Source organism: Herpailurus yagouaroundi, unplaced genomic scaffold (assembly GCF_014898765.1).
Source record: "Herpailurus yagouaroundi ecotype Mexico unplaced genomic scaffold, PumYag 159, whole genome shotgun sequence".
In the NCBI taxonomy this organism is placed as follows: domain Eukaryota; kingdom Metazoa; phylum Chordata; class Mammalia; order Carnivora; family Felidae; genus Herpailurus; species Herpailurus yagouaroundi.
The window spans coordinates 64,954,674-64,981,534 of NW_024412400.1; the positions used below are offsets into that span (position 1 = coordinate 64,954,674).

A 26,861-nucleotide genomic window follows, 5' to 3' on the forward strand; every position below is an offset into this window, starting at 1 on the left:
GAATCTCAGGTTATATTTTACTGGTGAGAGCAGTGCCCCAAATTCTGGGTTCAGGCTGCCAGAGATGGAACCCCAGCTCTGCCATATGCTAGCTATATGATCTCTCTGTGCTTCAAATTACCTCATCTATAAAAGGGAGATGGTATTGATACCTATTTCACATGGTTATCTTGAGGATTAAAGGTGTTCATGTTTGTAAAATGCATAGAATAGTGCCAGGCACATAGTAGGCGCTACATAACTACTGATTAAATAAATCATTTTATTCTGTCCCTGCAATGTTTCTTTACTAAATTCAAAAGTTAACCTGCAATGTTTGTTTAACAAATTCAAAAATTGAGAAAATTTCACAAAAGAAAGGAAAAAAAAAAAAAAAACCTGTGACACTATGAAACACTTACATAACATATACTGTTGTTTAATAACCTAGCACTAAAACATCTGGGATCCAGATTTTACACTGCATTGTGAATTTAGGGAAACCAATACACTGGAATGCATTCCCACTGCAGCAAAAGATATGATGTGTACAATTCCTTTTCTAATCAGGAAAGTCGCAGGCTTCCCGGAAATTTAGGTTACAAGTTTCTCATTTTCATTCTGCAACAGCATTTATCCACACCCCAGCTGGAGAATACATTTTATTGTGTGGTGCTAACATTGAAAGGATTGTAAACATAAAACCAGGCCTGGCACAGTGACAGCTGTCTCCTGAATACAATGACTCAGAGCAACTGTGAGTTTAAAGAGCCATGTCTTATGTGCTAAGTCCTCGAGCATCATTGTTTAGTAGACACCTGGAGAGCAGAAGAAATCGCCACACCCAACAGTTAGCTTGGTCAAAACTGCTTCTAGTCACTAAAAAGGTGCCACCGTCTGAGCTCAAGCATGTCTTTGATACAGGCTACTGCACTGCTAAAGGAGACAAAAGTATTTCAATTTAAGGTGAGATATGAAGGGGAGGAAACTATCAATAACAACTAACTACCTCCCGGATTCCTCTCTCTGGATAGCTAGACTTCACAATACCTTTATATGCAAATTTAGATAGCTCACCAGCTTATTCTTTTTTTTTTTTTTTTTAACCAGCTTATTCTTAAACAGTAATGTGTCAGATCTGTCCTGATGGAGATAAGATTTACTAAACACAAACTGGCTGTGGCTTTTCACCTTTCCTCTTTAAAAGTGCATTTTGATGGGGAGGGGGGCAGGGGCGAGTGGGGGAGAGGGGAAAATGGGTGACAGTCATTGAGGAGGGCACTTGTTGGGATGAGCACTGGGTGTTGTATATAAGCGATGAATCATGGGAATCTACTTCCAAAGCCAAGAGCGCATTGTATACACTGTATGTATAGCTAACTTGAGAATAAATTATATTAAAAAAAATGACAGGCTAACAAAATAAATTCTAAAAAAAAAGAAAGTGCATTTCTATAAAGCCATGGGAAGGAACTCAAACCTCGAATCATGAGAAAACTAAAGCCTGCAGCACAATCACTGTCATCAAAATGTTTTGAAAACCCTATGGGAAGGACAAAAGGTGTTCTGTGGATGGATGGTGGTGATGGTAGGACAACGAGAAAGTACTTAATGCTATTAACTGTACGCTTACAAATGGCTAAGATGGCAAATTTTATGTCAGGTAGTCACCACAATAAAAATAAAATTAAAAAAAAAACTCTGTTTAAGGGTTAAAGGTAAATGAATTTTCGTAATTAGTTTTAACTAAGAAACATACACTCGTTGGGGGGCCTGGGTGGCTCAATCCGTTGAGCATCTGACTTCGGCTCAGGTCATGATCTCACAGCTCATGAGTTCCAGCCCCACATCGAGCTCTGCACTGACCGTTCAGAGCCTGGAGCCTGCTTCAGATTCTGTGTCTCCCTCTCTCTCTGCCCCTCCCTCACTCATGCTCTGTCTCTCTCTCAAAATAAATAAACATTAAAAGATTAAAAAAAAAAGAAAGAAAGAAACATACACTTGTTAATTAATCAGACAAGGAGAAGGGTCTCCCACTACCTAGTTTTAAGCAGATCAACAAACCTTTACGAGAGTTTTACAGCCCTTACCACCGTAATTCGTAAGTACTCTGACATTGGGGACAAACAAGGTAAAGACACATCTTCCACAAATCCTTAACTACTCATGCTTCTTATATGGATTGTGAGTTATACTGGATCTTGGAAAGACAGACTGGAAGTTAACACTGGGAGTTAGTTGAAAGGTTAGACTGGGAGTTAGTTGAAAGGTCCCCAAGCAACATTTAAAGGCTGTATACAAATTCAAGCTAAAAGCCTGTGTACAAGTTCACTTGTATGTAAGTTAACAAAACATTTAATACTGAAAGAAATCCTTACTCAAATGTAACGCCGTGTGTAAATGTGGTGGTGTCTGTTAACAGTTCAAGCTGTAGATTCTTTTCATTCTTTACGCTTTCATTACACCACCCTAAATTAGCCCTTTTAAGTCACAGAGGCCTCTAGGTACCCAGTCTCCCAAAAGCCCTCAGAAGGCCCACAAGGGGTTATCTAAACTGAAATTGGCAGACCTGGTAGACAAAGTTAATGGAACTCTCCATTCTGGAGAAAGACCTAGGGATGATCAAACACTGAAGTCCTGTGGTCCTCAAGCATCTGCTTGAATGTAGTACTTCACAGAGGAAGGAAGGAAGGCAATAACCTGAGACTTGGAGAAGAAGCAAATACAGGCGTGGCGGTGGCCCTGGACTGATTGTACAAGGGCAGTTCTGAAGGGCGTCACAAAATCCTACCCAACGCTTGGAGCACCCCGCTCCTGGATCAGAGACCTGGGTCCCAAACACCTTGAGATGGAGACAGAAAAACAAGCCCTTTACCACACAACGGGCTCCTGGGCCCTTGCCCTTGCCCCACCCCAGCGTCATCACCTCGTGGGCGCACAGCAAGCAGCTGTGTGGCCACGCGCCCGGCACCGTACATCTGGCAGGCTGGGCTCCAAGCCTCCGAGCGCAGCACTTCCTGGTTGGTCCGGGATGCTGGTCCCCTCGCGCCGCCATCCCCGCCATCCCACGGCGCACGAGAACCCCCGGGCGCGAGAGGACACGGGGGCACCAGCCCCACTGCCCCGACGAGGCCCTTGGTGCACCCTGAGGGCACGCCCCCAGCCTCCCCTGGCGCCCGCGAGGCTCTGCGCTCCAGGCAGCGCCCGCCCTGGCAAAAGCACGGCCCGAAGTTTGTCCGCCTCTACTCTACAAGAACTGGGCCCGAAGGAGCGCACAGGAGGCCCCGGGGCCTCCCGGGAGGCCGGTCCCGCGGGGCCGCCGGGCTCTGGCGCCCGCCGCCGACGCCTCTGCCAAGGTCCCGTCCAAGTTAGGCGGGGAGCGGCCAGCTGCCCGGGGCCGACGGGAGGAGGGACGGAGCGCGAGAGTAGCGGAAACCAGACGCCCGCGGGAGCCTGGCGCGCCCAGCCGCGGCGCGGCTCCTACCTGTAGGGCGAGGGCGGCCGCGGGCACCTGCGCGGTGACGGCGGATTCTCGGGCCTCGGGCGCAGCTGGCACAGCTGGAGGCGCCGGAGGAGGGGAGGAGGAAGGGCCTGAGGGGGCACCGCGCTGCGCCGCCGCCCGGAACTCGCCGCCCGGATTCGCCCTGGCCTGGCAGGGGTGGGGCGAGGCGGTGCCGGGTCCGGGTGCGTTGCCGCTCAAGCTGGCCGCCACGGCTGGGCCGAAGGGCTCCAGACGCCGGGCCTCTGTCCTCCTCCCCGTTTCTTCTCTCTTCTCCCAGAGTCTCGTGACTCAACCTCATCAACCTATGGAATGTTCACTAGCATTATTGCTATTATTCTCAGGAGCTCTTAAGCCACCAAGTGCCCAGGCACCCGTTCCAGGAGCTTTGCCTGTGTTATCATACCCTCGCCTGCTGGAGCCGGTAGCCACGATTGGCCCTTTTGCAGGTAGGGAAACGCGGGTCGGAAAGAGGAAATAATTTGCTTGAGGTGACATAGTTAAGAAGTAGGAGCCTTGTTGACATCACCTATAAAGCCTTCTTCCAACGTTATTGCTAATGATAGGTAAGGAAATTGAGCCTCAGGAAAGTGAAGTATCCAGCCTGATGCCACCCAACTTAGAACACAGAATTCTGGAATTTGTGTCTTGATGTCTCTAAAACTGAAGCTGAGTATAATTCAGAAATCTTGGCATAAAATAGTAAGTTGGGAATAAAATGGAAAACTCCCAATCTACCCATGGAACTGTGCAAATAGGGCAATTTTTATGCTTTTAGTCCACCTAGAATAAAAATCTTAAGAGAAAGAGAACCAGTTATCTTGTGGCTTGACCAACAGGCCTTTTGGAATGTAGTTTTGAATATAGGCCAGCTCCAACCTCATTACACAATATTGCATTCTGCCAAGGCGGAGGGAAGCAATCGGCCCAGCATACACCAAACTGTTAATAAGGATGGCCACTTTAAAGCACTTAGTGGATATTGCAAAGCTGAGGCTGGATGAGTTACATAATTTCTTACTGCAAACATGGAGTTACATGAAATGAAAAATGTCGTATTCCAGTCCAGGGGAAGGGGAGGGGGGTGAAATTGCAGTCTGGAACTCTTTTTTCCTGTAACCTATGGTTGCTCATCCCTCCCTAGACCACATTTTTTTCTCTTGAGCACATCTTTTCCTAATGATAGAAGAGTCACGAAGCCGTCACTCTTTCCTTGTTGACAGAAATGATTGATGTCTTTTAAATCCTAGGATACTGACAGCTTTTTACAATTAAACACATGGCTCTCTGAGCAAACAGAGTATTGCCTAAGAAGAGTTTGGCAAGTGTAAGACAAGCATGTTACTGAAAGGCTGAATATTCTTTCCTCCTCTTCTTTCTCAAGTTTTATTAGTCACAGATGATTTGGTAAGTGTTCTACACACAATTAACTGCACTCTTACAAGCTTGTCTTTAGAAATTGTACTGCTTTTGATTGAGAAGCAGCAGGCTATAAAATTGCATCCCAAATTCCTAAGTGTCATCATTAAAACATTTGGCACTGACCTACAACAATAGGTCTTCCTATTAACTATAATGAGAAATAAAATTATTGAAGTGCCCTCACAATAATTGAATTTCTGCTTCTCTGTGCTGGAGGAATCAAACAGTAAAAGGCCATATGTTGTTGATAGACAAACATACGCTGTGGACTGCCAAAGAGAAGTTTTAGGTGTACTGTGATTCTGTATGTAATTATTTCTGTTTTCCCGAGAGGTTTGCTGATTGTTGGTTGTTGCTATTATTTTTCCAAATCTTGCCTGTCTTCAGAGTTGTCAAGAAAAAAGTGACTACAAGATCCTATTATATATCCATCTGGATACACATTTGACATTTTTATCAAATGATATTCTAAATTCTCTCTAATTTTCATCTTTTCTTCTCAGTATAAAAGTGATATATGCCCACTTTTAATAATTTCCACATGTATATTTTACAAAAATACAAAGTTTTGGAGATAACAGAAAACAAATTTTTTTTATTGAAATTATCTATAATCCCCCCAACATACCCATTGTGTGTTGGTACATTTCTTTTCTGTTATTATTTGCTGCATTTCTTTTTTGTTCATTTTATATGCCTAAACAAATGTTCATTACCAAATTATCATCATGCTGTACAATTCAGAATCCGCCTTGTCTCACTGAGTATTTTTTTACTGTCACTAATTTTGTAAATATGATTTTTAATGGCTGAAGAATAATCCAATCATTTTTTTAAAATCTCTTCACCTACTGATGGCTTTTAGGATGTTCCCAGGCTTTGGGACAGTTTACAAACATTCTGGAATGAACATTGTAAATACCAATCTTTGTCGAAATCCCTAAATTCTTGAGATGGAGTCCTAAAAGTGGAACTACTGAATCAACATTTATAAACATTTTCAAAGATCTGTGAGATGCTGTAAAAAAACCTTCCACTATTAAGTATTAGTTGCTTATATTTGAAAATGCGATGGATCAAAATCACATCTTGTTTTAACCAGGACTCATTCAACAATCAATAATGATGAACACTATTTTTTTGTGTTTATTATTTGTGCTATTTACTGACAATGATATATTCATGTCCATTTCCTGTTTTTTATCATATTATTTCTTTTGTTAGTTTTCATTAATGCTTTTAATAGAAACATGTTATGTGTATATACATATACATATTACTTATAGAATACACTATAAAGTATAATGAATGCTAATACACATATTATTTACAGATTGTTCTTTAAAATTTGCATACAGTTGTGTTCCCCTAGATTTTCCCTCATGGTGTTTTTATATGTATACTGCTGTCCAAATCATCTAGGTCATTTTGAGATGCCCAGCATCTATCATCTTTTCTGATAGTTCCATTTTCTTATAGAGAATTAGCCCTCCCCAAATGTGTATAGTCTCAGCAAGAGAGCAATTTTGTGCCGCAGTCTCCAAAGCAAAGGGCAGATCCTTCCTCCCTATTCACACCACCACTTTATTAACTCAAAGGCCAGGTGGACCATACAAGGAAGCAGGTGATGTTTGAGATGGGACCCACTGAGCAAAGGCAGTTGTAGCCCCAGCATCAACTTGGCCCTGACCCCGGTGACCCAGTGAGAGACAGTTTCCTACTTCCTGATTTTTTTTTGCTTTTAACCTTCTGCACTTCCTCAGTATCTGCTGCTCCCAGCCTTGCCTTAAGTCTATGAAGCCCCGGTACTCTTTTCTTTCAGACAGCCAAGGGTCTGCATCCATCGTTTGCCCCCAGTAATCCTCACTGACATAACCTGCGGGACTTCTGTGTCTTTCGGTCCACCTTCCGTCCCCTGGTTAGCAACCATTTACTTCGTTTGTTAATTTGTAAACGTTTGATTCTTAATGCTAATTAACCACAGCACGCAGCTACTCTGAAAACACAGAGTACGGAGGAAGATATTTTATCATTAATCACCTGCTGACATAAATCAAGTCAGGCATAATAACAGTGACAGAAAGATGAGAGAACAGTGTACTTATCAAGACTTAAAGTTTTTAAAAACACATGACCTAATTAATTAATTTAATTTAATTAAAAAATACATGACCATGTCTATGGCCAAAAATCTCAAGAGAGAATGAGGAACAGAGTGCATATTGCCAAAGTATATTAAAGCTTTGTGTCTCTATATCTTCATTTTAGCTTTCTGTGGACCATTGATGTTTTATAATTTCTCCCAGTAACGTTCAGCTTGTAAGCTATCTAGTACATGACTCTTTAAAAAGGGGCCACATTTGACGCCTACAGCCCCAACCAGGGATGAATCTTCTCAGTTACCCTTAGCCAGTCCCTTTGAAGGGTTTTCTGATCCAACAGTCATTCAGTAAGTCTAATAACTTGTTTAAAATATCTCTGTATTTTCAGTGTTTACTTGTTGTTTGAAATGATACTCATTTTCATAGATTTGTACATACATATGAGATAGGATGATTATTAAATAAGAAAACATATGAAATAGTTTGGAAGAGTGAATATTTGTTTAGAACAAGTGTATGTCAATTGATTGCTACAATTGTGCTAAAGTAACTTTGGGAGCACCTGAGTGGTTCAGTGGATTAAGCATCCCGCTCATAATTTTGGCTCAAGTCATGATCTCACTGTGCATAGAATTGAGCCTCCCCTCAGGCTCTGTGCTGACATCTCAGAGCCTGCTTGAGATTCTCTCTTGCCCTCTCCCTCTCCTTCTGACCTTCCCCAGCTCGCTCTCTCTCTCTCGCTCTCTCTCAAAATAAATAAACATTTAAAAATAAATAACTATAAAAGCATCTGTACTTGGTTTCCAAAAAAAATCCATAAATTGCACAGTAAAAAATGATCTCAAAAAAGTAATGGCTCTAGGAACGTATAATTAAAAAAAAAAAACTTTTTTTCAAAGCTATTTTATCCAAACATACTCCTGTATTTTTGACTTTCACACTCAACATCAAATTTAAATATCGATCCATTCATACATCCTGAAAAACCACTATGCTGCAGGTACCGTTATAGTAGCTAAGGATATTGCATGAACAGAAGAAGCCTCTGCTTTTCTGTAGGAAGACAGACCTGAATGCAATATAGAGGAGATGATGGGTACGATGAAAAAACATAAACCAGGGTAAAGGAAAAAGCTTCCAGGGTGGGGTTGGGGAAATTGGCAGTGAAGGCCTCTCTGATAAGATAACCTTGGAGCAGAACAAAAGGAGAAAGCCTGTCAGATGTCTGGGCAAAGAGCATCTAGGCAGAGGGACTAGGAGGTACAGAGACGGTGAGCTAGGAATGTGTTTGGTGTTTTCATGAAAGGGCAAGGAGGCAAAGGTGAATAGAGTGGTGTGAACAAGGAGAAAAGTAATAAAACTGGAATCGGGCGACAGGGAACAAGTTTCTAAAAGGAAGAAGTTTGAATTTAATGTTAATTGATGTGGAAAGCTTCAAGCCAAAGAATGACATAATCTAACTTGTTTTAGAAGGACCATACTGATGACTATATGGAGAATAGACTGCATGGGGGGGGGGGGGGAGGGTAGAAGCTTGAAGACAAAGTAACCGTCCAAGCAAGGGTAGACTTGAGTGAGAGGCATGGAGGTGTTGGAAGTGGTCAGATTCTGCATCTTGGTACAGATAGCAAAGAAGCCAATAGTCAGGAAAACCAGTATTCAGGATGAGCCTTATTTGGCAGGGGTATCAGTTCACGGGGAGATGAATTAGGAAAGGCATCAGTGGAGCCAATTCGTTATATCACTGTTGCAAATTATCTTCAGCTAGACGAACGTTCTATGTGTTTGTGAAACGTAAAGTTGAGCTTTTGCAATTTTGCCTGTAAGACTCCGTTCTACCGCCCTTAGACCAGTTGCTGTACCATACATGCCTCATTTCAAAATTACAGACAGATTTCTCTCCCATCAAGTTCTTGACTCAGCCTTCACCCAAATAAATGTACAACCAATTCAGCATTTTAGTTCCTAACTGCAGTGCTGGTTGAAATCAGATAGGACACCTTCAGTCTCAAAATCATCTAGTTTCAGACACCGTTCTATTCCAGTATAATTGGCCTTCTTTGCATTTTTTAAGAAAAATATTTCTGTAAATATGGGTTTGGCTTTATTTTTTCCTAGTTCTGTTTAGATTTAAAAGGTATGTTTGCTATACCAGCAAATGTTTTTACTTAGAATAGAAATAGAAGGACTTATTACAAAAGGTTTCTTTAGTGATAGTAAGAAAGGCAAAACTTCCCAGGGTGAGAGCCACTTGGTCCCCTGCCCATGTGCCTTCTAATCGTTTAGAAACCTCCAGAGAATTAGGGAAGCGTTTTCTTGGCAAACATTTGCTAACAGCTAAGGAGTTTGGAAACATTTTCATCTCCCTGCATCATTTTTCATTTTCCAGTAGAAATGCAATCCTAGGGGCATTCACTCTAAACTGTTGCTGCTATACGTTCTCACACTTGTACAATCTGTTGAATCAAAAGTGCACTTTCGGGGTGCCTGGGTGGCTCAGTTGGTTAAGCGTCCGACTTCAGCTCAGGTCATGATCTCACGGTTTGTGAGTTCGAGCCCCGCATCAGGCCCTGTGCTGACAGCTCAGAGCCTGGAGCCTGCTTCAGATTCTGTGTCTCCCTCTCTCTCTGCCCCTCCCTGGCTTGCACTCTGTCTCTCTCTCTCTCAAAAATAAATAAACATTAAAAAACTTTTTTTTTAAATTTTTTTAAAGTGCACTTTCGAACTAATGTCTTAGGCTAATTTTATGACGCCTGTCAAGACACCCCCTACCCTCACACCTCAGACTGGCAAAAGCAAATCTCAAAAATCTCTTAGCTCACAGCTTCAGCTGAGCCAAGATGTCCCCCAGAATCAGAACTTTCCTGTAAGAACAAAGTGGAATGGATGGATGAATGGAGGATTTCTTTATTAGGGCAAATTATTTGGCTTACATGCTAACTTAGGCTTACAGGCCCTCTGCCCAGAGATATAACGTCACTATCCTTATAACAATAAAAATTCAGGGAACAAATTTCAGGGTTATAGATCCTTGCCTTTAAAATACAATGCAAAAGACCCCTGCATATCGTCAGAATTACTTTCCAGTCCTTTACTCATCTCATATTCATTTCTGGGAATCTGCACAGGCCCACAAGCTCCAAAACCCTTAGGAACAGAAAAAATTAAGATACTCAGAATTTTATAAATTTTTAGAAAATTCATAGAGCGCATATTATGTTGCACCCCCAGCAAGGCCTGGGATTGCACCCCATACTGAACACCTTGTATTTCTGCAGCAAAAGATGTGAGTAAGCTACTGCCTGGAAAAATAAAAACTGTAAAAAGCCTTACATCAATGCAGATCGAGTTTTGCTGTCAAATGAATTATGAACATAACTTTGGGTGTTCAAAGTTTTTTGAGTTTTAGAATTGTGGGTAAAGCATCAGGGACCTGAATTAAAACAGAAATGAATAGACTGTGCAGTCAACAGCCTTTTCCTAGTCTACCAATTTATTCAATGTCTTAGGGGACAGTTTTTGTTTGTTTTTGCCAACGAATCAGAGATGTTGCATTTTTATAGTTTTAGCAAGTGTATTTAACAAGTGAGCTAAGACCCCATTTGATAGTCATTTGGGGGAAGGTTTTTAACATAAATTAGTAATGTCTACTTCCAAGTTTTTAAAAGCAGGCAGATGTGACCATTTTTGTAGGTGACAAGTTTTCTAAAATCAATCAGGAAGGAAGCATTTTGCAAAGTCTTCTATCATGATCACACCACAGCCCAAGTTTTGTTCAAAAGCAGGAACTCCCACTTGCTATTAAAGTGGCACTTTTATTTTGAAGGCACAGTGTATTTTAAAATTCTGCTGTATGATCCTAGAATTGCTAGGCACTTGTCATCACAGAAAAGACAGAATGTGGAACACTAGTGTTTTTAAAAATAAGAACACGTAGGGGCGCCTGGGTGGCTCAGTCGGCTAAGCGTCCGACTTCAGCTCAGGTCACGATCTCGCAGTTCGTGGGTTCGAGCCCCGTGTTGGGCTCTGTGCTGACAGCTCAGAGCCTGGAGCCTGTTTCAGATTCTGTGTCTCCCTCTCTCTCTGACCCTCCCCTGTTCATGCTCTATCTCTCTCTGTCTCAAAAATAAATAAATGTTAAAAAAAAAAAAAAAGAACATGTAGTTCCTTTAAATTGGACAATTCTGAAAGGTAGTCAGCTATGATAAAATTGGAGACCTTGTCCATGATACAAAATGTTTTCACCATCACTCATCATCTCTACCAAGAACAGTAAATGGCTTACAATAGTTTAAAGATCTGGCTTTTATACTATTATCTCTATCAGCAACATCTTGTAGCAATTTGTACACTTTAGCTTCACTTTCTTTACAGCAAGAGCTTCTTGCCTCTGAATGATGCAACGAATGCATTTATTTTTGAAGCTATCTCTGTATCTTTATCCCAGAATCCAAATTTTATTCTAGACAAAGCAGCTCTTCCACCAGTGGTTATTTTGACGCAGTTTTTCCATAAAACATTGTTTTTGTTATGGAATTCATATATGTTGGGAATATATTTTTCTCCATCAGTACATCTTTCCATTATTCAGTAGCTCCCAGCCCTATCAGAGCAACACGCCCTTTTTATTATGACAGCATCCCCTCTATTATCTTAAAATGGAATTAATTTGTAGTTTCAAAAACTACGTATAATGTATTGACAATAAGGGAGAAGTAAGAGAAAGTAAATTATAATAAAATAGACTATCTCTCAATATGTAAAATTCTCAGACAAACCACACGAGAAAACATAAATAAAAGGATCAGGGGCTGGTATTGCCTTTGGTGAATACATTTTTGTTTAAGACAAATTTCCATCCAATTACTGCTACAAAATTGCTTCTCAAATTTTGATGTGTATACACGTCACTTGCGGCTCTGTTAAAATGTGGATTCTGATTTCAGAGGTCTAGGACCAGGCATTTCTAGTAAGTTCATAAGTGATTATAGTGCTACTGGTCCCCTTAAAGCTGGACACTTTGAATAGGGACGGTGAACACAATTTCTTTATATTGACATTTAAGTGTGACAGTTACAACTGTTGACTGATAAAGGTGTTGCCATGGGTAACATAATTTTCCAAATAGCCTCAAATAAATTCAGGTCAGATTTTGCTGCCAACTGAGTTATAAACAATCAGTTCATGACTGTTGAATGAACAAGAGTTGTTGGTAAACAACTCTTAGCAAAGTTCCAAACAATTTTTCCTCAGTTTGGACACTGGTTACATTCTCCAAAAAATGCAGTGTATATGAAAAGTGTGAAAGCAATATTTTGAATGTATACATAAAACAGAGTTTAGGTTAGGGGCTCCTGGGTGACTCAGTAAGTTAAGTGTCTGACTTCGGCTCAGGTCATGACCTCACAGTTGGTGGGTTCGAGCCCCCTGCATCAGGCTCTGTGCTGACAGCTCAGAACCTGGAGCCTGCTTCAGATTCTGTGTCTCCCTCTCTCTCTGCCCTTCTCCCACTTGTGCTCTGTCTCTCTCTGTCTCTCAAAAACTCTGTTTTTAAACAGAGTTTAGGTTCTAGGCTCAAATAATTAGCAGATTTTTCACCTACATGAATGTCCAATAAAACCTTTGGAAGTTGTGTGGGACAAAGAACGACTCTTCATTGTACAAAATCATTGCACACACGGCAGACCTCTAGCATCCCTGGCCTGTACCCATCACATGCCAGTAAATGGCCCCTAATCATTGTTGATCAAAAATGTACCCACCCCATTTCCAAAATATTCTGGTGAGACAGGCAGTATGACTTCTGCTGATTACCACTGCTTAAGTGAAACTCAAACATTACTGTTTGCATTTAATTAAAACAGAATCCAACAGAAACCCAGACATTATAGAAACATTCATTCTTTCCTCCAACTGTATAGCAAGCCTCCAACAATGTGTAATTTGTTGTAACACTTGTTCCTTACATTCTCCCATAACTTGATTTATGCATCTTCCATAATTATTTGCTGATGCTTGGTTGCCATATTGTTTTCTTCACATTATTTTAATTGTTTTTACTTCAATAGAAACTGGAGGGAGGATACCTGCATTTACCAAAATATTTTATTAGAACAGTTTTCTTCTTGGGCGCCTGGGTGGCTCAGTCGATAAAGTGTCCAACTTCAGCTCAGGTCATGATCTCATGATTCGTGAGTTCCAGCCCCATATCGGGCTCTGTGATGACAGATCAGAGCCTGCAGCCTGCTTCAGATTCTGTGTCTCCCTCTCTCTCTCTGCCCCTCCCTGGCTGGCTCTCTCTCTCTCTCTGTCTCCTCTCTCTCTCTCTCTCTCTCAAAAATAAATAATAAAACATTTAAATTTTTTTAAAAACAACTTTATTTATAAATAAATAAATAAATAAATAAATAAATAAATAATATTTTCTTCCTACTCTTCAGAAAATTGTAAGTCCAGTTATTTTTCTTGGGTTGTATAGTTTAATGTTTGCTATCAGAAATTCTGATTTATAGGTAATAAATAAATTATAAGCAGAGTATTCCTTATATTAATCCTATTTTTTCAGTTAATCACTATAAAGTAATTTCTATAGGCTTCAACCTTATGAAAATAGGTTGATTAATATAGAATATATACACACCAAGAAATCTCTTCTCATAATTTTGTTTACAGAACTTTAAGAAGTCTGTTAGGCTAGCACTTAACAGAGATTAATTTTTGCAATAAATGTTAAAATGGAACTTAGATTCAATAGTTAAAAATGAGAAATATACTAATTTCTGTTTTTGCTTAGAGTTTTGTTTTTATATAATTCAGCTAGCCATACACCAAATACAGCATATGGATAGTAAGCAATGTAAATTTTAAATTTTACACAAATTACATATATATCACCAAAATTTTGCATATAAATATTGAAGACAACAATGAATAACTTGAAATCTGTTCAAAGAAGTTTAAAAAAATGAAGCAACTAGTTACGTACAAGGGAACACCCATAAGGCTGTCAGCTAATTTTTCAGCAGAAACTCTGCAGGCTAGAAGGGAGAGGTATGACATAGTCAAAGGGCTGAAAGGAAAAAACTTACCATCAAGAATACTCTTCCTGGCAATGTTATTATTCAAAATTGGAGGAGAGAGAGTTTCCCAGACACAGAAAAGTTAGAGGAATTTATCACCACTAAACCAGCCTTACACAAAATATTAAGGAGACTTCTTTAAGTGGAAAAGAAAAAGCCATAAGTAGAAATAAGAAACTTATGAAAGAAAAAATTCCATTGGTAAAAGCAAACATGTAATTAAGTTAGTAGTTCATCACTTACAACCAAAGCTTACATGAAAGTTAAAAGACAAAAGTGGTAAAATAGATATATCTCTATAAAATTAGTTAACGAATACATAAAATAAAAAGATGTAAAATATGACATCAAGTTCATAAATTGCAGTGAGGGAGTAAAAATGTAGTGCTTTTAAAATGTGTTTGAACTCAAGTGACTTAAAACCTAAAATAGACTGCTATCTATAGGGTGTTATATATGAACCTCATGGTAACCACAAACTAAAAACCTATTAGTAGATAAACAAAAAATAGAAAGGAATCAGGGAATATCATCAAAGAAAGTCATCAAATCACAAGTGAAGAAAGCAAGAGAAGAAGTGGGGGAAAAGTACAAAAATAACCGGGAACAATTAACAAAATGGTAACAAGCACATACATATCAATAATTATTTCAGATGTAAATGGACTAAATGCTCCCTGTCATAGGCTCTATATGAAAGATATAAGGTGACTGAACGGATAGAAAAACAAGACCCATCTGTATGCTGCCTACAAGAGACTATCTTCATACCTAAAGACACACACAGACTGGAAGTGAACAGATGGAAAAAGATTTCACACAATGGAAACAAACTAACAAAGAAGCTGGGGTAGCAATATTTATATCAGACAAAATAAACCTCAAAACAAACTAGCAGGAATGCCCAGGTGGCTCAGTTGGTTAAGCAACCGACTCTTGATTTCAGCTCAGGTCATGATCTTGCATTTTGTAGGTTTAAGCCCCATGTTAGGCTCATGGTGACATCTAAAAAAATTTTAAGTTTTGTTTTAAAATAAAATCAAACAAACTAGCAAGAGACAAAGAAGGGCATTGCATAATGATAAAGGGATCAATCCAGCAAGAGGATATAACGATTATAAATATCTATGCACCCAACATTAGGAAAATCTAAATACATAAAGCAATTATTAATAGACATAAAAGGAGAAGCTGACAGTAATATAATAATAGTAAGGGCCTTTAACACTCCACTTACATCAATGGAGAGATCATCCAGATGGAAAATTAATAAGGAAACAGTAGCTTTGAACAATACATTAGATCAGATGAACTTAACAGGTATATAAAGAACATTCCATCCCAGAACAGCAGAATATACATTCTTTTCAAGTACACCTGGAATGTTCTCCAGAACATGTTAGGCTACAAAAGAGTCTCAATAAATATAAGAAGAGTGAAGTTATATTAAGTATCTTTTCCAACCACAATGGTATGAAACTAGAAATCAATTAAAAGAAAAAAAAAAAAAACTGGAGAAAAATAAACACATAGAATCTAAACAACATGCTACTAAACAGCCAATGGGCCAATGAAGAAATCAAAGATAAAATTTTAAAAATACCCTGAGACAAATTAAAATGGAAACACAACATTCCAAAATCTTTGGGACACACAAAAAAAAGCAGTTCTAAGAGGGAAGTTTACAGGGATCCTGGCCTACTTCAAGAAACAGGAAAAATCTCAAATAAACAATCTAGTCTTGCACCCAAATTAATTAGAAAAAGAACAAAACCCAAAATTAGTAGAGCACTGGCTTTTGGGGTCTGGCTTATTTTACGTAAGGTAATGTCCTAAAGTTTCATGCATATTGTAGCAAGAACTTCCTTCCTTTTTAAGACTGACTAGTATTCCACCATATGTAATATGTATTATATTATATCACATTTTGCATTTTGGTAGATTTTGTGTTTCTAGTAATTTGTTCATTTTATCTAGGTTATCCAATTTTTTGATGTACATTGTTCATAGTACTCTCTTATAATTCTATTTCTGCAGAATCAATTGTAATGTCCCCACTTTCATCTCTGATATTAGTAATTGTGATTTTTGCTTTTTTTCCCCTTAGTCCATCTAGCTAAAGGCTGTCAATTTTGTTGATCTTTTCAAAGAACCAAACTTGTTTTCATTGAGTTTCTCCTTTTTTTTTAGTCTGTATTTCACTTATCTCCGCTCTAAAAATTTAGTATTTCCTTCCTTCTGCTAGCTTCGGGTTTAGTTTGTTCTTCTTTTTCTAGTTCCCTAAGTTGTAAAGTTGGGTTGTCGATTTAAGATCAGAAAGTGTCTATTTTTTTTCCTAGCATTTACAACACGCCAAAAATTGGGAACCCTGAGTATGCTCACACACAAACTCTAAACATTAGAAAAGCAGATTTCAAAAAACATCTAAAGAAATTTTTGACGTGATTACATAGCAAGAGACTATTCAAGGAATGTTCTTGAAGTTTCTTGGCCCTCCAAAGTATAGATAGAATAGATGGAAAGAGGGACCCAAAATTCAAAAGAGTAAGAATTTTATTAGAAAATATCAAGCCCTGGGGCGCCTGGGTTGGCTTAGTAGGTTAAGCGTTCAACTTTGGCTCAGGTCATGATCTCACAGTCTCTGTGTTTGAGCCCCCCATTGGGCTCTGTGCTGGAGCCCTCTTCAGATTCTGTGTCTCCCTCTCTCTCTGCCTCTCCTCTCCTCTCTCTCTCTCTCAAAAATAAATATTAATTTTTTTTTAAGTGTGAAGCCCTGAATAAGGGGACTCATGATAAATACTAAGTTCAAATTTAAAAGACTATTTCCGGGGCGTCTGGATGGCTCAGTCAGTTAAGTGTCCAACTTCAACTCATATGATCTCACAGTTTGTGGGTTGGAGACCTGCATCAGGCCCTGTGCTGACAGCTCAGAGCCTGGAGCTTGCTTCAGATTCTGTCTCCCTCTCTCTCTGCCCCTCCCTGGCTTGCACTCTGTCTCTCTCTCTCTCTCTCTCTCTCTCTCTTTCAAAAATAAACATTAAAAAAAAATTTTAAATACTATTTCTTAAAGAATATTTCTCTTCCTAGAGAACTCTTAGCTCATCTAAGTTCCAGTTTCTAAACCTAGGTGTTTGACATTCCAGCCACTAAAAACATTGTAGTTGCAATCGCAGAGTCTGTGCTTGGTAATGAAGAGTCAGGAAGAATATGAGAATCACCAGGAGACTGAAAAAACGAAAACTGGTTTCCAGTGTTCAACAACAAAAAAAAATGTGACTCTAGATAAAATGAACTAATTGTTCAGCCATAATTTGTTGAACACCTAACCTATGCTAAACACCAAGCATAGTTTGGGGAGACAATAAGAAAATAGAATCCCTAACCTATAGCTTACATTCTAGTGGAGGGCCCAGATTAGATCATGAAAAGATACAGTGCTGGGGCACCTGGGTGGCTCAGGCAGTTAAACGTCTGACTCTTGGTTTCGGCCCAGGTCATGATCTCACAGTTCTTGAGATCCAGCCCTGTGTCGGGCTCCGTGCTGACAGCCCAGAGCAGGCTTGGGATTCTCTCTCTCCCTGTCTCTCTCTCTGTCCCTCCCCTGCTTACACTTTCTGCCTCTCCCTCAAAATAAATAAATAAACTTAAAAAAAAAAGTTACTGTACTGCAGTAGAGATTAGTGTTACAACAGAGACCAGAAAATAGGTACAGTGCAAGGGTAGAGAGGGACAACCTTACGCTACCTGGAGAGGTAGACAGGGCTTAGGTGCAGATAAAGAGAATGACCTTCACCAGCTGATGAATGGAAATGCTAGGGAAGAAGAATGAGGAAAAAGCAGGGAGAGAAGGGCATGGAAGTTTCTTCTGATGTGTGAAAGAAGAAAGGCTATCTTCAGAGTGGGGAATGTTCTGGCAACAGCCATCTTAAGCTGGGCTTCTGGTTCATATGTCAGATTGGACATAAATGTTGGAGGGCAGATGACAATGGTTTTACTTGGGCGTCATTTAATACAGGTAGGGCTTTAAGCTAATCAAGTTATCTGTTCCTCCGATATTATTTGGAGCCATTGAAGAGGGCACTGTGTCAAGACAGTTGGCTGGTCACTACTGACTGGTGGTTTCCACTGGACATCAGCAGGAACACCTGGGCACTGACTTGACACCCATGTGGCTCCCTTGTGCAGATGACAGGCTGAGGCTGTGTTCTCTTGATCTAGGGCTTTCATGACTGTGATATCTCCAAGTCTACACCTCAGCCTTCCTTGAATTCCTCTGACCTGTTCACTAATACTCACTCTTAGGAGAGCCTGGGTAGCTCAGTCGCTTAAGTGTCCGACTCCCGATTTTGGCTCGGGTCATGATCTCACTGTCATGAGGTCCAGCCTCGTGTTGGGCCCCATGCTGGTCATGGAACCTTCTCCAGATTCTCTCTCCCTCTCTCTCTGCCCCTCCCCACTCACATGCATGCTTTCTCTATCTCTCTCTCTCTCAAAAAAAAAAATATATATATATTATATATATATATTTATATATAATATATATGTAAATATATATTATATATAATATATAAATATATATGTATATATTATATATAATATATATTTATATATATATTATATATATATATATATATTCAATCTGCAAGTATGCATGTGAACATTTCTATTTTGCAGCTAGTCCTGCAGCTTTTGACATTAAAGATCAAAATTCTCTTACCCTTTTTTTCTGGTTTTGTGTACCCATATCCCCTCAAAGTGCCAGGTGACTATTGTCCAATTCTTTGAGCTGGGGAGAAGGGAAGGTAACAGAGTGAATGGTGGAAGGGACTGAATAAAATGCGTGCATGGGAGAGGACAAGAGATGGGAGTGGAGATAGAGAGGCAGTTAACCAAATTGTTTACAGTGCTAAGTAATGAGATTTTGAGTGGCTTTTGTTTTCTCTTTAATGCATTTATGTTAAAAACCTGTTTACAAAGAGCCACTTATTACTTTTATAAACAGAAAACTACTCATGAATATTATTATTTTTCTCAGATAAAGAAGAATCACAATGAGTCAGCAGGAGTTCCCCAGGAATTAGTTATCATAAATAAACCTGATATAATATTTAGATAGAGCTACTAAGTGGATAAATCAGGAGAATACATATACATGGTATTTCTGATTATTTTATTATGTGGAACCAAAATTGATTAAATAATCTCCAAAAAGTGTTTATCATAATGTGTGACTCTCAACCTAGAGTAATGCCTTTAGCGAATTGCCACAGGGCCCCACATAGCTTCATCTAATAACTTACATGAAAAAAACAAATTTGTGTTTATTAAATTTGCAGCTGGAAACTGAGGGAAAGATATCAGAAGCACGATTCACAATAACTTCAAAGGAACAGCAGCGTGGGTTATATTACTGAGATACCAAGCAGTGATATGTGTCCAGTTCAGCAAACCAGCTCTCCATGCCTGGGATGGGAAGCGACTGGAGAGAGAGTAGGTACAAGACCAACAACCTGAGCTGCCTGCAGGCTCGGGAAGATCTGCAAACACTGGTTCCCTAGCCCAAAGCTACCATGACGTTAGGCATCCTTAATGAAGACGCCACACCTGGAACGAGGTGAGGACTGTTCCTCCGTTCTCTGATTAGATGGCAACCTTCATCACTTGCATATCTGTGCCCTACTGGCCCAATTGCATTGAGTGGGGGAGTGGGGAAAGGAGAGATGGCCCTCATCCCAGAGAATTTGGGAGCTATTTTCCAGTGCCAGTGGACCAATACTACCTACGGCTGCTGGTATTCTTGGAGTCCACGCACTTGTTTGGACCCAATGCTTAGATCAGCTAAAGAACAGATACCTTTCTGCAATTTCCCGAACTTGTAACTTCCTCCCCATTGAGTGTATTTGTGCAAAATATTGCACAAGGACTTTCAAAAATTGTTAAAGCTAAGCTTGTTTCTAAAGTCCAGCTCACAGTTGAATTTGAGATTGATGGATAAAAGATGTTTTCTACTCTCATTTGCTAAAACCATGAATCTGGATTTGGTCCTAGGTAGAGAAAGTGTTCTTTACGATGATATCTCCTATGAGAGGAGATTCTGGTTAACCTCACTGGTATTGATTGACAGTTTCCCAAAAGTCTTTAAGTTGGCATTTAGATATGTGCTCTAATTTAGTCATCTTATAAAATCTGCAGTGTATTTAGCTATGAATACTTATAACCAAGTAGGTAATAACCTTTTTTACAGGAAGGAAATGTGTGCCTCTTAGGATTTTTATTTCTAGTCCTTTTCTTTCATCCTTTTAAATTTCTTTCTTTTCTTTCTGTTCTTTTTTTTTTTTAATTTTTTTTTCAACGTTTATTTATTTTTGGAACAGAGAGAGACAGAGCATGAACGGGGGAGGGGCAGAGAGAGAGGGAGACACAGAATCAGGAACAGGCTCCAGTCTCCGAGCCATCAGCCCAGAGCCTGACGCGGGGCTCGAACTCATGGACCGCGAGATCGTGACCTGGCTGAAGTCGGACGCTTAACCGACTGCACCACCCAGGCGCCCCTCTTTCTGTTCTTTTTTTCCTTACTTTTCTTTGTCTTTCTTTTGTCTTTCTTTGTTTTGTCTTTCTTTCTTGCTTTTCTTTCTCTTGTCTTTCTTTCTCTTTCTTTCTTCTTTCCCTTCTTTCTTCTTTTCCTTCTTTTCTTCTTCCTTTCTTCCCACTCTCCTTCCTGCCTATCTTTCTATAGAGTCAGACAGTACTAAACACAAAACAGTTGATGACTGAGAGCGAGAGCCCAATCTTTATGTAACAGAGGGCCCCCAGACCGGCCTAAACTGTTGCAAATTCAGACAAGCCTAGGGAGGTTCCAGGGCCAGCTGTATTTGTGTGAGACTGAGGAGTCCCCTGAGGAAGAAAACTCCCGAGGAAGGAGAGTCAAGGCCAGAGTCCTCGTCCAAAGATAATGTACTAGACCATACTCCCACTATCTGCCAAGGACATGCAGCAGAGCATCACATCAGCTGCTGGGTGAAGGCCCAGGGCCCAGGGCCGCCTAGAGGCAGCTGGAGGAAATGAGTGTGGGATCCTGTGTGGCAGGAGTAGCAGACTCCCAGAGGGAGACAGGAGACCATTCTCCGGCTGAATTCTGCAGGAGGGAGTAAGGTCAGAGGAAGATGGTATGGCCTAGGGAATCAGAGTGTTTTGAAATATTTTGGAAAAAAATCTGAAGGGAAAACTGATGTACATCAAAGAGCATATTCCCTTATCATTCATGATGAGAAAATGCTGATAAAAGATAACTCACTTGTGCTATAGAGGTAGGTCCTCTGTTTACAAACACCTCTTTTAGGTTAGGGAGAACCTACGGATTGCTCATTCCAAAGTTACTCTAACGCCAGTATTTAAAAGGAAAATTTTTGCACCCTTAAAGGTGCACCCCAGGGGCACCTGGGTGGCTCAGTTGGTTAAGTGTCCGACTTCGGTTCAGGTCATGATCTCATGGTCCATGAGTTCGAGCCTGGCGTGGGGCTCTGTGCTGACAGCTCAGAACCTGGAGCCTGCTTTGGATTCTGTGTCTCCCTCTCTCTCTGCCCCTCCCTGCTCATGCTCTGTCTCTCTCTGTCTCTCAAAAACAAATAAACATTAAAAAAATTTTTGTTGAAAGTGCACCCAAAAAAAGTTGCAAATCTCTAAGGAAATAGAACACAAATTTTGCCTGAATGGAATTATTATACTTTTGAAAACACAATTAAACCTATGTTGTAAATACTTCTTCCACTCGACAAAAGTATAAATGCACTTTGAAACGTCTTTCTTATAATGACTGTCTTTAACTCAGAATTAACAAGGAAAAGGTAAGCAGATTTGGGGAGATTTTTTTATTGCTATTATTATAAACACATACAATGACTTCTTCACAGTGTGTGTGGGCTTAGCTGGTTGTACACAAACATTTCTAGACATCAATAATACTTCTATACTTTCATAAGCTTTTAAGTATAGCACCTTGCAATAATATGGTCTCCCCTCATCACTACATTTTCTCACTTGTGGACCTCAGCAAGCACATCTCCAGGCTTCAGTTCGGGCCAGCTCTGACGTCGCTGGGAGCATCAAACTCATTGACCTCAAAATGCATATTGTTGGGTTCTATAATGTTTTTTGGGTTTTTTTTTTCTCTTTTTCTTCTATATCAAGAGAGGAGAAAAAAATATATAAATTGCACGTGGCCTAAAATGGACGTCGTCTGGAGATGACGACTTGTGTTAACTGCATAGCCTTGCTTCCCGTCCACAGAACACGTGCCCATTTCAATATTTACAGAATGTATTATTAGGGAACATAGAATAATAAAACATGAAATGAGGCAAAAGCATAGGAATTTGGCTTTTATTTTCCTTTTGGTAGAGAGATTTTTGTCTCACTCTTGGAACGAACTTAAAATAAAGGCTGTTAAGCGAGGCTGGAAACAATTTTTTTAAGCAAAAGCAGGAGTTATATTCACCTTTTTGGAATTGTACAGATGTAACCTGTCTAGAGAATAAGAAGGATAGAAGGGGCGTCTGGGTGGCTCCGTAAGTTAAGCATCTGACTTTGGCTCAGGTCATGATCTCCCAGCACATGAGTTCGAGCCCCACATCAGGCTCTGATCCTGCTTCAGATTCTGTGTCTCCCTCTCTCTCTGCTCCTCCCCAGCTTGTGCTTTGTCTCTTTCTGTCTCAAAAATAAATAAACATTAACAAAAATTAAAAAAAAAAAAAAGGATGGAAGAGAGTAGTAGATGACATTAGAAGAACTCACACAATGGCATTTTTTAAAAAAATACTTTGGTCAGTTTAGCATTAAGAAAAACAAGGACACCTGGGTGGCTCAGTTGGTTAAGCATGCAAATCTTGATTTCAGCTCAGGTCTTGATCTTGTGATTCGTGAGTTCAAACCCCACATCGGGCTCTGGCCAACAGCACAGCCTGCTTGGGATTCTCTCTATCCCTGTCTCTCTGCTCCCCCCAAAAATAAATAAAATTTTAAAACTTAAAAAAAGAAAAGAAAAACAAAGGGTAAGCGTTTTGTGATTTGTGTATGCATGTCTGTGCGTGTAAATGATAAGTCTATTTCCGTAGGTCTTACTGTTTCTTATCTCATACACACACACCAGAGGACTTACCTATATAAGGTCCATACAGAAGTGGGTCTGACTAAAGATGGCAGAAACTTCCTCAGGGTCTACCACATCGTGCCTCTCCTTCCTGCCACTCACTAAACATGATTTACAAAATGGACGCTTTCAAAAATTCTTCCGTCCCTCCCTTTTATAGGAAATAGACAATTTTCCTAACACATAAACACCTCTTACCCCAAGTTTACAAGAACGTGGATCAGGAGTCTGACCTATCTCTTTTGAAAAGCTGCCCATCTTTCATATGGAGCGTAACAGATGAAGTGCAAAAATAGTAATGGATACCACTCTAGGCGATCATTGATGCTATAAGGAGCGAGGAAAGGAGAACCTCTGTGAAGAGAGAATTGGAAGAAACAGTAGAATTCGCTCTGTTTTTAAATATCCTAAGTGAATATGGTCTAAAAACCACAAAGCATAGTTTTATCCTCAAAGGATGTAAAGGAAATAGAATCTTCAGAAAAGAAAGGCTTATTTGTGCTGGAGAGAAAGCTGAAAAGAACATTTTATAAGAAAGTCAAACTTCAGCCAAGCCCTTGGTTTTTTCAGCCTGAGGCCTGAACTATAAAAATTGGAAGGCACTCTCTCTTTAGGACTAGACCAAAGAGTTTATATTATGGATCCTAGCAGCTAACTTTGTGTTAACTACTTCTCTCCCGCTATGCTAAGCCTGGTAATGGGATTAGGATGCTTCTGCTCTGGCTTCCTTCTTCCACTTTCCTCTCTGCTAGGAAAAACTAGGACTGTTGGGCACGGACGACGGCACTTGTTGGGATGAGCACTGAGTGTTGTATGGAAACCAATGTGACAATAAATTATATTTTAAAAAAATAAATAAAAATTTAAAAAATAAAAATAAAAATCTAGGACTATTATTAGCATCATTGCCTGATGATTGGTAACACAAATAATTATTGGCAAATAACCGAAACTGAAAAAAAAAAAGTTTAGCAACAATATAAGAGACATTGTTCTGTTCCATTTATCCAGACGATTTTAAACTCAGTATCAGATAATTATAACGTGTGACCTGTAGAACTTGGACGTTTATGCTGAGCTTATATCAAATTTATCCAAGTTGAAACAACTGAGTAATGATGTCAAAGATTCATACTTAATAGTTGAATTGTATTCCCTTTAAAACTTAAAGGTGAATTGAAAATTTAGGAAAAACTATGAAATTCTTTTTTTTTTTTTTAATGTTTATTTTGAGACAAAGATAGACAGAGTGTGAGTGGGGGAGGGCCAGAGACAGAGGAAGACACAGAATCGGAAGCAGGCTCCAGGCTCTGAGCTGTCAGTACAGAGCCCAACACGGGGCTCAAACTCATGGACCATGAGATCATGACCTGAGCTGAAGTCGGACACTCAACTGACTGAGCTACCCAGGCTCCCCAAAAACTATGAGATTCTTAAAGCAGGACCTGTTTCTCCCTACGGTATTGCCATTCAAATTGAAGAACTGAACTAATATAAGTAATGATGCATCTGTCACTAGAGGGGGTTAAAGCATTTCTGTCCTCTGTTGCCCTGGGGAAAGAAAGGTTCTAGAGAGTTGTCCTTCCTCCCCCTTGGTATGTGTGGGAGTATTAAACCCCAAATAGAAGAGTGCTAAACTTTTTTTTTTCATATTTTGTTTTTCTATAAACAAACTTTATCTGTGGCCTTGTAGCAGACAGTCAGTTCCAGGAAACACACAGCAACAATGTCATTCCCCTTGCATTGCACATAATATAAAAACAGAGTTTAAGTAAATATTTGAATTAGGACAATTTGAAAAATTTGACTTTGGAGTATCCTTTCCCTGGCATGTATCGATCACTCCTTTGCAGAGTGGCTGTTTCGGTAGATTCAGTATGCAAGAGCTGCACCATTTAAATGAAGCTGGTTCAATGAAACATAGCAAATACTAGCAGGGATCGTCTTAAAAACTCAACATTTGCAGAACAGAACTCAAATTAGGAGGCTCAGCTCCCGCTGCGTATCAAAGAAATCTGACTTTAAATAGCGGTAGAGCAACACCTAGTGCTAAATGTAGATATAGCAGAAAGATCAGTGGTCACAACTGGCTTATTAAATTACGTTAAGGTTGCAGTTAGACAGCTTTCTGTATTGGTATTTTGACCATGGAATTAGTCTGTGAAATGACAGGCATGGACTGGCTGATCTCTCAGGTCCCATTCCATTCTGCAATTCTCTAGTTGGGTCATTACTATGTACTTTTCATTCTTATTACCCCACATGTTTTTTAGTGAACTTGTCAGTTGGGTAAAGGAGGCTTGCTTAGGCCGAGCTTTTATCTTTCATGTCAATTAGCTTTGTGTGGATCATGAGGAAGAAATAGAAAGGCTTATGTACTGGGACAATGAGATGGGGCAGTATCTAGAAATGCCTTTTTCTCCTCTTTAAAATAAATATATAAATAAATAAAAACCAGGGCAGGGTATCTGCATTGTTGAAAAGAGAAAGGAAAGTGTGGGCCTTTGTGTACACAAATGATAGCATCATCTGGTAAAAGTAGGTGTTTATACTATGCTACCCAACTCCTTATGTCAAAAGGATGCACTTAGTTTACCAGTTGTCCTATCTCAGAAAAGATCACAATATCATCTGAATGGAAATCTGCTACAAGCATAAGTTTGTATAATCCACTTCTCATGAGTACAAATTTTCATATCTTCACTATTTCATTTTTCTGTAGAGTAGGAGTAGACACTTGTTATCTATGAAAAGTAGCCAGATAAAGAAGTCGATGAAACCCTTGAATAGACAGAGATGCATAAAGATCATTCAATTAGATAGATCCCTGTGAATATGAGCCACTTCCAAAGTTGGCATCACCGTGGATTAAAAGGCACATTCAAGCTTTCTCCCAGAGGCGGAAGTTCTTGCTAGACTCACGCGGTTCGTCTGTGGCCTTGTTTCTTCCTCTATTTAACACAGAGTCATGTGGATGTTTGTCACATGCTGGTAGAGCAAGGTTAAAATAATCCCAGGATGGGCACACCTCTCCTATATATTCACATACAATGCACATGTATCTACAGTGCGGTCTCACAGCTCAGAGAGTCAACCTGGAAGATTTTCTTCGTGTTTCTATGTGGATTTTCATGGAGAGGGAATGGAGAGATTTAAGGTACCAAGATATTAAATGTTTCCAAGTGAAGCCCTGAGGAGCCAGCTTTCTTAGCAAAATGGTCTAGATAAAAGCAGTTTCATTCATTCATTCATTCATTCATTCATTCATTCATCAGTACTTCCTAAGCATCTACTATGGGCCAGGTATTATTCTTGGCTCTGGAATGTAACAGGGAACAAAACAAAGTCTTTGCCTTCATGGAGCTTTCATTTTAGTCGAGAAGACACACAGCTAACAAATAAGGCAAGAGCTATGAAGAATAAAGTCAGGTGGTAAAAATTAAGCTCAATAGAGGGATGGGGAAGAGATTGATGAGAAAGGTCTGTGATGAGGGGCTTTTTGAGCAGAGACCTGGATGAATTGTGGGAATGAATCAAGTGTTTGTACCATCCTTAGCTCACCTTGCTTTCTTGTATTATGAGCATACAGAAAAGTGAGGTTCCTGATATTTTAACCATTGCTTGGAGAGTAGAGT

General features: G+C 39.7%; 2 protein-coding genes across 2 annotated transcripts in view; one reads left to right on the top strand and one right to left on the bottom strand.

The window, feature by feature from the left end:
- Positions 1–3,565, bottom strand: part of PLD1 (phospholipase D1) — a 211,065-nt gene extending 207,500 nt beyond the window's left edge. Inside the window, exon 1 of the mRNA XM_040480751.1 lies at positions 3,464–3,565. The gene's annotated coding sequence lies outside the window, so the exon portion shown is untranslated. The remainder of the gene's footprint in view (positions 1–3,463) is intronic.
- A 249-nt stretch (positions 3,566–3,814) lies between these two features.
- Positions 3,815–26,861, top strand: part of TMEM212 (transmembrane protein 212) — a 52,861-nt gene continuing 29,814 nt past the window's right edge. Inside the window, exons 1-4 of the transcript XR_005792241.1 lie at positions 3,815–3,927; positions 4,729–4,885; positions 7,169–7,349; positions 19,418–19,695. The gene's annotated coding sequence lies outside the window, so the exon portion shown is untranslated. The remainder of the gene's footprint in view (positions 3,928–4,728; positions 4,886–7,168; positions 7,350–19,417; positions 19,696–26,861) is intronic.